Here is a 12,629-nt window from a genome sequence, read left to right as displayed (position 1 = left end):
TTAGAGTTCTGTTCAGAAAATTAGGAAATGATGCAGCATTATAATGGGTGTTTTTAAATCACCTAATCATTCATTTGGTTACTTACTCATTAAAAAATATTTACTGAGTGTTTATTATGAGATGGTGCTGAGTTTTGTGTCTGGATTGCAATAGTGCTTCAAACAGACATGCTTCCTTACTCTTGAGGAGCTGTTATTCTGGTGAGCATAGATGTAGGGAGCAAGACAATGTGAAGGTCACTAAAGGAACAAGATTTCAAATGGTGATATGTACTATGAAGCTAACAAAACAAGATGATGTGAATAGGAGTGAAAAGCAGGTGCAGGTGCTTCTTGTTGGGATGTCAAGAAAGGTGCATCTGACAAGGTGGCAGAAGTACTGACAATTAAGTGACAGCAAGAAGTAGGCTTGGGGATGTCGTCTTCTACGCAGAACTAAAGGCCAAAGGAAAGGCCCCAACACCTTTAATCTTGTATGAGAGACAAGATCAAAGGTAATATGTCTGTAAATAGTGACAGAGGACAGCAGAGAGATCTACAGTGTGAATTTGGATTTTCCTCTAAGAGCAATGGTAAGCTATTGGAGATCATTGGTGTGTTGTGTTATTGAGTTGGTGGTGGTTATTTTACACTAATTTATTAATCTTCATTCCTGTCTAACTTCCATCCTTATTTTTCTCACCGTAGGTGTCCCCACTGATTTTTCTGGCTATGACTTTTTTTTTTTTTTTAAGATTTTATTTGACAGAGAGAGAAAGATCATAAGCAGAGGGAATGGGAGAGGGTGAGGGTGAGGGAGAAGCAGTCTCCTCGCTGAGCAGGGAGCCTGATGCAGGGCTCGATCCCAGAACTCTGGGATCATGACCTGAGCTGAAGGCAGAGGCTTAACCAACTGAGGCACCCAGGCACCCCGTGGCTGTGACTTAAAAACAACAACAACAACAACAAACAACTATCCTGGGAAGGTATGGGTTCTGTAAACGTTTAGTCTAGATTGTTTTTGTTAAAGAAATACAATTATTCAGATATGTGCAAAAACCATAAAAATAGCTTAAGAATTGCAGAAGTTAATTTGTGTAAGGGACTGAAAAGACAAGCCACAAAGAGAAAATATTTGCAAATTATGTTTCTGAGAAAGTATTTGTATCTAGAATATGGGAAGAATTTTCAAGGCTAAACAGAAAACAAATAATCCAATTTTAAAAATTGGTGAAAGATTTGAATAGACACTTAACAAAATATGTGAGATAAAAAATAAGCATATGAAAAAATATTCAATATCATGAATAATTACACAAGCACAACTTAACACCAAATTGAGATGCTATTACATACTTATAAGAATGTCCAAAATGAAAAATTAAACTCACCATGCCAAATACTAGTGAGCTTTTGGAACACTCAAGACATTGCAGACGGGAAGGTCAAATGGCACATTCACTTTGAAAATGGTTTGACAGTTCCTTATAAAGTTAAACATACATACATCTACTATATCCCACTCCTAGAAATATTCCCAAGAGAAATGGAAACATGTCTATATAACAACTTCTATGCAAATGTTTACAGCAGCTTTATTCATAATCACCAAAAATTGGGAACAAATCCAGATGCCCTTCAACCAGTGATGAGACTGTCAGTGCCTTCACCCAAAGATACCAGGAACATATTTGCAGTTGAACAAGTTGGCTTTATTATTCATTGAATTAAGGAGAATACTTACCTCCAGGGAACTGTGAGGTATATGAGTACAAGGATGTTAGAACGAACTTACATGATACGGCCTTTGGTTGGGTAATTCTGGGGAGAGTCTAAGAAAGGGGAGGTTCACTCTAGACTAGGTGTAGTAGGAAAGAGGGGTGATTTTATGATTGGGAATCTCAATAAATCTTGTCTTATAGAAAGGGGAGGAAAGAATAAGTTTAAGTTGAAATTGGTAAAGAAGTAGTAGTTATTCACTTAGTGAGTGAGGGGATGTTTTGTATTTTGTGGTTTGTGCAGTAACTGCCTGAAGTGGTTATTTGTAAGAACGTTTCTGCCAACAGGAGAACAGTATAGCTTAGCTGTAAATACCAGATAAATTTGTATTAAAATGGAGGTGCATTAAAAGAGCTAAAAGACTAATCTTAAAGAGCTATCAATTGCCAAAGAACAACTTGAGCAACAAAATAAATATAGTCATGGATTGTAAACCAAATAGAATAAGTATACATGAGTCCATATAAATAACTGAATAAATGAGGGAGGAATGAAAAAAATATTCCCTGAGGAAAATTCTAATTAATAAATATATAAAGAATGAGAAAAGTATAAAATCATCATTGGAATTGCCATAGGCAAAATCCATGGAGGGAAGCTAAAAGAACAGGTAAAAGTTGAAGACAAAACAGGATATATGCATAGTCTTAAGATTTCCTACCCTGAAATATTTAGTAATTATGAAGGGAAAAATAGTACATTTCAAGGGGTAAATCCTACAATTCACCACCTTAGACAAATTATCAAAGTCAGTACCTCCAATAATACATATCAACATGATGTACCTCTTGATAAGATACTCTCAAAAGCATCACCTCTGCTATTCTTCCAAATAATGCAAAGTTTCATGAGAAATCATGAGAAAACATTAGACATTCCCAAATTGAGGGCCATTCAGTAAGGCAATAGCCCAGTGTTCTTCAAAGTTAATAAGGACATGGAAGTCTGAACGGACTATTGCAAACTGGAGGAGATTAAGGAGACATGACAAGTAAATGCAGTGTGGGATCTTGGAATAGAAAAAGACTTAGTGGGAAAAGAGGCAAAATCTGAATATATTCTACACTTTGGTTAAAAGTAGTATACCAAGGGCTAATTTCTTAGTTTTGATGATTGTACTATAGTTTTGCACCTCTTCTATCTATCTAGAACACACAAAGAGAGCCAGGTTGATAAGAAGTGGGCATAAGTGGGTTCAGAGGCAAAGAGAAGAGGTCTTCAATAGGTAGGATTAATAGCCAAGGGAAGCTAACATTTCCTTTTTGTTTGTTTTGTTTTGTTTTTTGTTTTTTTCTATCTAAACCATTTTTTTCCTTTTCTTTTTTTAATTTAAATTCCATTAATTAACATATATTATTGGTTTCAGAGGTAGAGGTCAGTGATTTATCAGTCTTACATAATACCCAGTATCATTACATCACTTGGTGTCTATCACCCAGTTACCTCATCTCCTCAACCCCCCTCCCCTCCAGCAACTCTCAGTTTGTTTCCTATGACTAAGAGTCTCCTATGGTTTGTCTCCTTCTCTAATTTCATCTTGTTTTATGTTTTCCTCCCTTCTGCTATGATCCTCTGTTTTGTATCTTAAATTCCACATATCAGTGAGATCAAATGATAATTGTCTTTCTCTGATTGACTTATTTCACTTAGCATAATACCCTCTAGTTCCATCCACCTTGTTGCTAATGGCAACATTTCATTTTTTGATGGCTAAGTAGTATTCCATTGTGTATATATACCACCTCTTCTTTATCCATTCAACTGTCAATGGACATCTGGGTTCTTTCCATAGTATGGCTATTGTGGACATTGCTGTTATAAACATTGGGGTATAGGCGCCCCTTCAGATCAATACATTTGTATCTTTGAGGTAAATACCCAGTAGTTCAATTGCTGGGTCGTAGGGTAGCTCTATTTTCAGCTTCTTGAGGAACCTCCATATTGTTTTCCAGAGTGGCTGCACCAGCTTGCATTCCCACCAACAGTGCATGAGGGTTCCCCTTTCTCTGCATCCTCACTGACATTTGTCCTTTCCTGATTTGTTATTTTTAGCCATTCTAACTAATGTGAGGTGGTATCCCATTGTGGTTTTGATTTTTATTTCTCTGATGCCAAGTGATGTTGAGGATTTTTTCATGTGTCTGTTGGCCATTTGTATGTCTTCTTTGGAGAAGTGTTTGTTCATGTCTCCTGCCCATTTCTTGACTGGAATTTTTGGTCTTTAGGTGTTGAGTTTGATAAGTTCTTTATAGATTTTGGATACTAGCCCTTTATCTGATATGTCATTTGCAAATATCTTCTCCCATTCTGTTGGTTGTCTTTTGGTTTTGTTGACTGTTTCCTTTGCTGTGCAAAAGCTTTTAATCTTGATGAAGTCGCAAGAGTTCATTTTTGCCTTTGTTTCTGTTGCATTTGGAGATGTGTCTAGGGAGAAGTTGCTGTGGCTGAGGTCACAGAGGTTGCTGCCTGTGTTCTCCTCTAGGACTTTGATGGATTCCTGTCTCACATTTAGGTCTTTCATCCATTTTGAGTCTATTTTTGTGTGTGGTGTAAGGAAATGGTCCAGTTTCATTCTTCTGCATGTGGCCATCCAATTTTCCCCACACCATTTGTTGAAGAGACTATCTTTTTTCCACTGGATATTCTTTCCTGCTCTAAGACTGGTTGACCATAGAGTTGAGGGTCCATTTCTCAGTTCTCTATTCTGTTCCATTGATCTATGTGTCTGTTTTTGTGCCAGTACCATATGTCTTGACGGTTACAACTTTGTAATACAGCTTAAAGTCCAAATTATGATGCCACCAGCTTTGCTTTTCTTTTTCAACATTCCTTTGGGTATTCGGGGACTTTTCTGGTTCCATACAAATTTTAGGATGATTTGTTCCAGCTCTGTGAAAAAAGTTGATGGTATTTTGATAGGGATTGCACTGAATGTATAGATTGCTCTAGGGATCATAGACATTTTAACAATATTTGTTCTTCCAATCCATGAGCATGGAAGTTTTTCCATTCCTTTATGTCTTCCTCAGTTTCTTTCATGAGTGTTCTATAGTTTTCTCAGTACAGATCCTTTGCCTCTTTGGTTAGGTTTATTCCTAGATATCTTATCGTTTTGGGTGCAGTTGTAAATGGAATTGATTCCTTAATTTCTCTTTCTTCTGTCTCACTGTTAGTGTATAAAATGCAACTGATTTCTGTGCATTGATTTTATATCCTGCCACTTTGCTGAATTCCTGTATGAGTTCTAGCAATTTTGGGGTGGAGTCTTTTGGGTTTTCCACATAGACTATCATGTCATCTGCAGAGAGTGAGAGTTTAACGTCTTCTTTGCCAATTCAGATACCTTTTATTTCTTTTTCTTGTCTGATTGCTGAGGCTAGGGCTTATAATAGTATGTTGAACAGCAGTGGTTGTAGTGGACAGCCCAGTCATGTTCCTGACCTTAGGGGAAAAGCTGTCAGTTTTTCCCTTGAGAATGATATTCATTGTGTGCTCTTCATATATGGCTTTTATGATACTGAGGTATGTTCCTTCTATGTCTACATAGTGAAGAGTTTTAATCAAGAAAGGATGCTGTACTTTGTCAAATGCTTTTTCTGTATCTATTGAGAGGATCATATGGTTCTTGCCCTTTCTTTTATTAATGTAGTGTATCACATTGATTGATTTGTGGATGTTGAACCACCCTTGCAGCCCAGGATTAAATCCCACTGGTTATGATGAATAATCCTTTTAATGTACTGTTAGATCCTATTGACTAGTATTTTGGTGAGAATTTTTGCATCCATGTTCATCAGGGATATTAGTCTGTAATTTTCCTTTTTGGTGGGGTCTTTGTCTGGTTATAGGATCAAGGTAATGCTGGCCTCATGGAGTTTGGAAGTTTTATTTCCATTTCTGTTTTTTGAAACAGCTTCAGTAGAATAGGTATTATTTTTTAAATGTTTGGTAGAATGCCCCTGGAAAGCCATCCAGCCCTTGGCTCTTGTATTTTGGGAGGTTTTGGATTACTGCTTCAATTTCCTTGCTGGTTATGGGTCTGTTCAGATTTTCTATTTCTTCCTGCTTCAGTTTTGGTAGTTTGTACAACTCTAGGAATGCATCCATTTCTTCCACATTGCCTAATTTGTTGGCATATAGTTGTTCATAATATGTTTTTTTAATTGTTTGTATTTCTTTGGTATTGGCTGTGATCTCTCCTTTTCTTTCTTTTTTTTATTAATTTTTTAATTGTTATGTTAATCACCATACATTACATCATTAGTTTTAGATGTAGTGTTCCATGATTCATTGTTTGCACATAACAACCAGTGCTCCATGAAGAACATGCCCTCTTTAATACCCATCACCAGGCTAACCCATCCTTCCACCCCCCTCCCCTCTAGAACCCTCAGTTTGCTTTTCAGAGTCCATTGTCTCTCATGGTTCGTCTCCCCCTCTGATTTCCCCCCTTCATTCTTCCCCTGCTGCTAGCTTCTATTTTTTTTCTTTTCTTAACATATATTGCATTATTTGTTTCAGAGGTACAGATCTGCTCCGATACCTGGGAGCTCTGCCACACTCAGGCACCCCTGGTCTTTCTGTGACCCCGAGGGTCCTGAGACCACACTGTCCCGCGAGGGTTCCACCCCCCGCTTAGCCACTGGAGCGACGTCCCTCAGCGGAGCCGACTTCTAAAAGTTCCGATTGTGCTCTGCAGCTCTATCACTTGCCAGAAGTGGGTGACAGAGGCCCCTTCCCCACTGTCTATCCTCCCGAATATCGCTTCGGATTCACTTCTCCATACGTCCTACCTTCCAGAAAGTGGTCACTTTTCTGCTCAGAGTTGTTGCTATTCTTTTCTTCAATCTCCTGTTGAGTTTGTAGGTGTTCAGAATGGTTTGATCCCTATCCAGCTGAATTCCTGAGACCAGACGAAATCCAGGTCTCTTACTCCTCCGCCATCTTGCTCCACTCCCTGTGATCTCTCCTTTTCATTCATGATTTTATTTATTTGGGTCCTTTCTCTTTTCTTTTTGATAAGTCTGGCCAGGGGTTTATCAAATCTTATTAATTCTTTCAAAGAACCATTTCCTAGTTTCCTTGATCTGGTCTACTGTTCTTTTGGTTTCTATTTCATTGATTTCTGCTCTGATCTTTATTATTTCTCTTCTCCTGCTGGATTTAGGCATTATTTGCTGTTATTTTCCCAGCTCCTTTAGGTGTAAGATTAGGTTGTGTATTTAAGACCTTTCTTATTTTTTGAGAAAGTCTTGCATTGGTATGTACTTCCCTCTTAGCACCACTTTTGCTGCATCCCAGCGGTTTTGAATAGTTTTTTTTTTTTTCATTTTTGTTTGTTTCATGTATTTGTTTAATTCTTTAATTTCCTGGTTGATCCTTTCATTCTTTAGTAGGATGCTCTCTAGCCTCCATCTATTTGAGTTCTTTCCAAAGTTCCTCTTGTGATTGAGTTCCAGTTTCAAAGCATTGTGGTCTGAAAATATGCAGGGAATGATCCCAGTCTTTTGGCACTGGTTGAGACCTGATTTGTGACCTAGTTTGTGATCTGTTCTGGAGAATATTCCATGTGCACTCAAGAAGAATGTGTATTCTGTTGCTTTGGGATGGAATGCTCTGAATGTATCTGTGAAGTCGATCTGGTCCAGTGTGTCATTCACGGCCCTTGTTTTCTTCTTGATCTTCTGCTTAGATGATCTGTCCATTGCAGTGAGTTGGGTGTTAATGTCCCCTACTTCTTATATTATTATTGGTGTGTTCCTTTAATTTTGTTATTAATTGGCTTATATAATTGGCTGCTCCCATGTTAGGGGCATAAATATTTACAATTGTTAGATCTTCTTGTTGGTTAGACCCTTTAATTATGATATAATGTCTTCCTCATCTCTTATTACAGTTTTTGGTTTGAAGTCTAATTTGTTTGATACAAGGATTGCCACACCAGTTTTCTTTTGATGTCCATTAGCATGATAAATATTTTTCCATCCCCTTACTTTCAACCTGGAGGTGTCTTTGTGTCTAAAATGAGTCTCTTGCTGAATATATGGATAGGCCTTGCTTTTTTAAATCCCATCTGATACCCTGTGTCTTGATTGGAGCATTTAGCTCATTTACATTCGGAGTAACTACTGGAAGATAAGAATTTGGTGCTATTGTATTACCTGTAAAGTCCCTGTTTCTGTAGGTTGTCTCTGTTTCTCTCTGGTCTATGTTACTTTGGGCTCTCTCTTCACTTAAAGGCTCCACTTTAATATTTCTTGCAGGGCTGGTTTAGTGATCACAAATTCTTTTAGTTTCTGTTTGTTCTGGAAGCTCTTTATCTCTCTTTCTATTTTGAATGATAGCTTTGCTGGATAAAGTACTCTGGCTGCATATTTTTCTCATTTAGTTCCCTGAAGATATCATGCCATCCCTTTCTGGCCTGCCAGGTCTCTGTGGATAGGTCTTCTGCCAATCTACTGTTTATACCCTTGTAGGTTATGGACCTCTTTTCCAGATCGGCTTTCAGGATTTTCTCTTTGTCTTTTAGATTTGCATATTTCACTATTATATTTTGGGATGTCGACCTATTTTTATTGATTTTGAGGGTGGTTCTCTGGACTTGGATATCTTTTTCCTTCCCCAGGTTAGAGAAATTCTACAGTATAATTTTGGCACATAACATTTCTGAAAACTTCCATATATATAGTCAGGTGTTTTTAACCCTTTCCTTCATTCAGCCATCATAACAACCTTGTGAGTTATATGCTCTAAAATGGGAAACTAAGGATGAGCAATTTTTAATTCCTTTTCTAAGATCATATAACTGTAGTCAAACTTACTTCATGTTTTTCTGGATTCTGTACACTTAACTGCCAACACTGGTCACCTGAATTAACAGCAACCAGGGAAAAATCCACAGAAGTCCTCTTTTGAGGTTCATCTTGGTTTGTGCATTCTCTTAAAGTTCATACTTCATCAGATTATTTATCCCCTCCAACTGTTTTCATTCTTTTTAGCAATTATACCAGTTCATAGCTTATTGGCACATGTGTAACACGTGGCATCAATAGATGCTGAAATTCTTCATGAGATTCTATTTTATTGCATTTTCTCAATACAATATAGTATTATGGACCTATAATATTGATTGTGATAATGAGATAGAGTCCATACAATCCTAGAATCAATATTTCATGTCCTAGAGGACTTACAAAATGCAGGACATTATGAAGCAAAATATTGTAATGTTACTGAAATTATACATTCTGCAGCCTTCATATACAATAAAATATGAAAGACATAAAATTTCTGAAATCGTTGCTCATTGATTCTGTTCACTAGGTATAATTTTTCTCAAATAGTTTAGCTAAAATAATGTATTTCAATGCTTATCTGCTTGAGATCCTTTTCTGGGTCTCCAGACAGGTTAATGGATGCTAATAATGTCTGTTTTTGCTCTTGGTCCTTAATGCAAAAGCTTGGTCTTTGCATGAATATGTGCTCAGAATATAGGTGTTTCGTATTAATTATTTTACAATTGATTTTTTTTTTGAAGCTTTTGCCTCCCCTCATTAAATACATCCCCTGGCTGTTTTAACTCAGGATATTAGTTTTAATCATCAAATGTCACCACATAATTGGGATACTCATGATTTGCTCCCGATTTGCAAAATGTTTGCAAAATGTTTGCTGCAATTTTTTGGTCTAGCCTTTTCTGTCAATTCAGTGATTAAACATTAGGAAATATCTCTTGATTCCAATGACTTTATCAGTATTGTGTATCTAAATATTTCAGAACATACAAATTTGCTGTTTAACTTGTCATACCTGCTTTGAATTCAGATTACTCTAGTTTGGTGTGGAGCAGCATTGGCAAGTGAAGTTCATCTATAGAATGAGCATTCACTATTTTTAGGGACTATTGGCCTCATCCTGGTTCTAGAGACAAAGAGTGGCAAGATGTAATGTGACATATGTCATGGTAATGAAAGCCAAAGTGGCAACTTGTGTGTATTAGCCACCTATGAAAGGCCCCATGAATTTTATATTTTCCTATTTAAAATCTCACTTCTATATTATTTAATGGAACTTGAATGTTATGGTCTAAATATGTCAATTTTGTATTATACAGGTTGAAATTTTAGTTGTCTAATAACAACATATTTCTACTCCGTTGGGACAAAAGTCTAAAATGCTGAGTCAGTAGTCTGGGTCAGTCTTTGAGCCATGTTTGTTGTTGTTAATAGAGGGAGCCACAGCCAGTTATTGTCTGAATGAAGGGAATGTCAGTCTTTCAGCCACAGCATGGTGTACTGAAAAAGGTCAAGTTCAGAAAAAGAAAAGAACAAAACGTCTAAGTGGACCAGCACCTAGAGATTCTTTACCCATCTCCAAGAAGGAAACATGTCATTTATCTTTTCCTAATGATGATCTGTCTCCATCTGATCCTAGCTGATTTTGCTCTTTTTCCTAATGGATGGTGCTTCTCTTATATCCACACACAAAAAAATTGGGAAAAGGATAATAATAGTACTCATCCTGAAAGACCCTTGTGACAATTTCGTGAGATAATGTATGCAAAATACTTAACATGGTCTCAGACATATTGTAACAAGTCAATCAATGCCAGCTGTTAATACCATTACTGTATTGATCAAAATCTTATGGTAGCATAATATATTATGATTCAGCCGTTTCATTAATCCTGTATCACTGCAACAGCCTTGGAATACCCAGCTGGATTTTAAGGATTTTCCTTTATGCATACTGATTTTTTTACATTACCACTTTCCTCATTGCCAGTTGTCTTTTCAGAAATTTTTGGTGATTTTCCTCTTATCTAACAAATTAAATACAGCTCTTAAAGGCAAAGCTAGAAACTGTTCCAAATAATCCAATTAAGAAATGGGCAGAAGATCTGAATAGACACTTTTTCAAAGAAGACATACGGATGGCCAACAGACACATGAAATGATTCTCAACATCACTCATCATCAGGGAAATGCAAATCACAACCACAATGAGATATCCCTCACACCTGTCAGGATGGCTAGTATCGAAAAGATAAAAAACAAATACTGGCAAAGATGTGGGGAAAAGGGAACCCTCTTTGCACTGTTGGTGGGAATGTAAACTGAGGCAGCCACTCTGGAAAACAGTGTGGACCTTCCAAAAATTAAAAAAAAAAACAAACAAAAAACCCTGCCATGCGTGCATGCATACACATACACACACACAATGGAATATTACTCAGCCATAAAAAGAAGAGAAATCTTCATTTGTGACAACATGGATGGACCAAGAGGGTATTATGCTGAGTGACATACTGCAGAAACAGACAATTACTATATGATTTCACTTATATGTGGAATCTAAAATACAAAAAAAGAGGAACAAACACAATAGAAACGGACTCACAAATACAGAGGACAAATTAGTGGTTGCTAGAGGGGAGGTGGGTGGGGCTGGGCAAAATTGCTGAAGGAGATTAAGAGGTATAAACTTACACTTATAAAATAAATAAGTCATGAGGATGTAAAGTACAGTATAGGGAATATAGTCAATAATATTCAATCACTTTGTATGGTGACAGATGGTAGGTACACTTTATCATTGTGAGCATGGTGATTCAACTGGGAGCAGACTGTGTTTGCCTTTTTGCTCTGTGCTGAGCCTGGAAGGATAGCCATGGAAAGTGTTCATATCCATTTTTATTTTTATTTTTTTAAGATTTTATTTATTTGTCAGAGAGAGAGAGAGCACAAGCGTGGGGAGAGGCAGGCAGAGGGAGAAGCAGCCTCCTTGCTGAGCAGGGGGCCCTATGCGGGACATGATCCCAGGACTCTGGGATCATGACCTAAGCCAAAGGCAGATGCTTAACCGACTGAGCCACCCAGGTGCCCACTCATATCCATTTTTAAACTAAGTGCCACTTTGTTCTCAGTGGGCCTGGAGGACTTTTGAAAACTGAATCCTGTCAGCTCCCAGATCTTTGTGATTTGGGAGACAGTTCCTTGGACAATAACAAATCAGGGCATTAGATGTGGGTCTAAACCCTTTGCTCGTCAGAACCTGGGGGTTGTGGTGTCCCCTCCTGCTTCTAAGGTGCTAAGCTGAGAGTAGGTTCCTGGCACAAGAGTGTCTCAGCTTTTCCTGCCTACACCAAGTGTGTGTTTTCTCAGTGACCCCTGTGTAGGAATCTCTTATCTAGTTTCTGGATTTTTCTCAGAAGGAACTGGTTCATATTTAGTTGATTATTCCGTATGTCCATGAGAAGATCCTTTGATCCCACTATGTTGCTGCTGTCACTCTAGAAGTAATGGCCTCTGAGAATATTGTATAAAGTAGACCTCAAATGATCCAGAATCGTTAAGAATAGTTAAATACTGTTAACAATTCTCTAAGAATGCTGGACAGTCTAAGTGAAAAAGATTTCCATCAGCAAAGGTTAAAATACAATTTAATCATAGAATTGCTCAGCATAAATATCTGGAACTCCCCGCCGACTCCCGGCCCCAGAGTGGCTGGCTCAGTAGTTTTTACTCCACATGGTGCATTCACTTTGGAGGTGAAATATAGTTAATCTCTACCCTGCCCTGAAGTTCTTCAGAGATGAAGTGGTGCTGCACTTTCAGTGTGTACGTCATGCTTCTAGATGGAAGCAATTTTTCTTACATTTTTCTTCAGGTCTTCTGACTTCCAAATATGAACATATTGATCCCCTCCACCTCTTCTCCTCCTCCTCCCACTTTTATAAATATGCCAGTGTTGTTCTAAGTTGCGGCTTTAAAACTATGCACATAAACATGAGATAAACGGAGAATTCTATTTTTAGTAAAAAATATGGCCATTCAAATGTTGGTGGGAGTACCTTCATCACCAGCTTCATT

This window comes from Mirounga leonina, unplaced genomic scaffold (genome assembly GCF_011800145.1).
Source record: "Mirounga leonina isolate KUSES-001 unplaced genomic scaffold, KU_Mleo_1.0 Mir_152, whole genome shotgun sequence".
NCBI classification, from domain to species: domain Eukaryota; kingdom Metazoa; phylum Chordata; class Mammalia; order Carnivora; family Phocidae; genus Mirounga; species Mirounga leonina.
The sequence above is the reverse complement of the archived record's forward strand: the minus strand, read 5'-3'. Positions refer to the sequence as shown.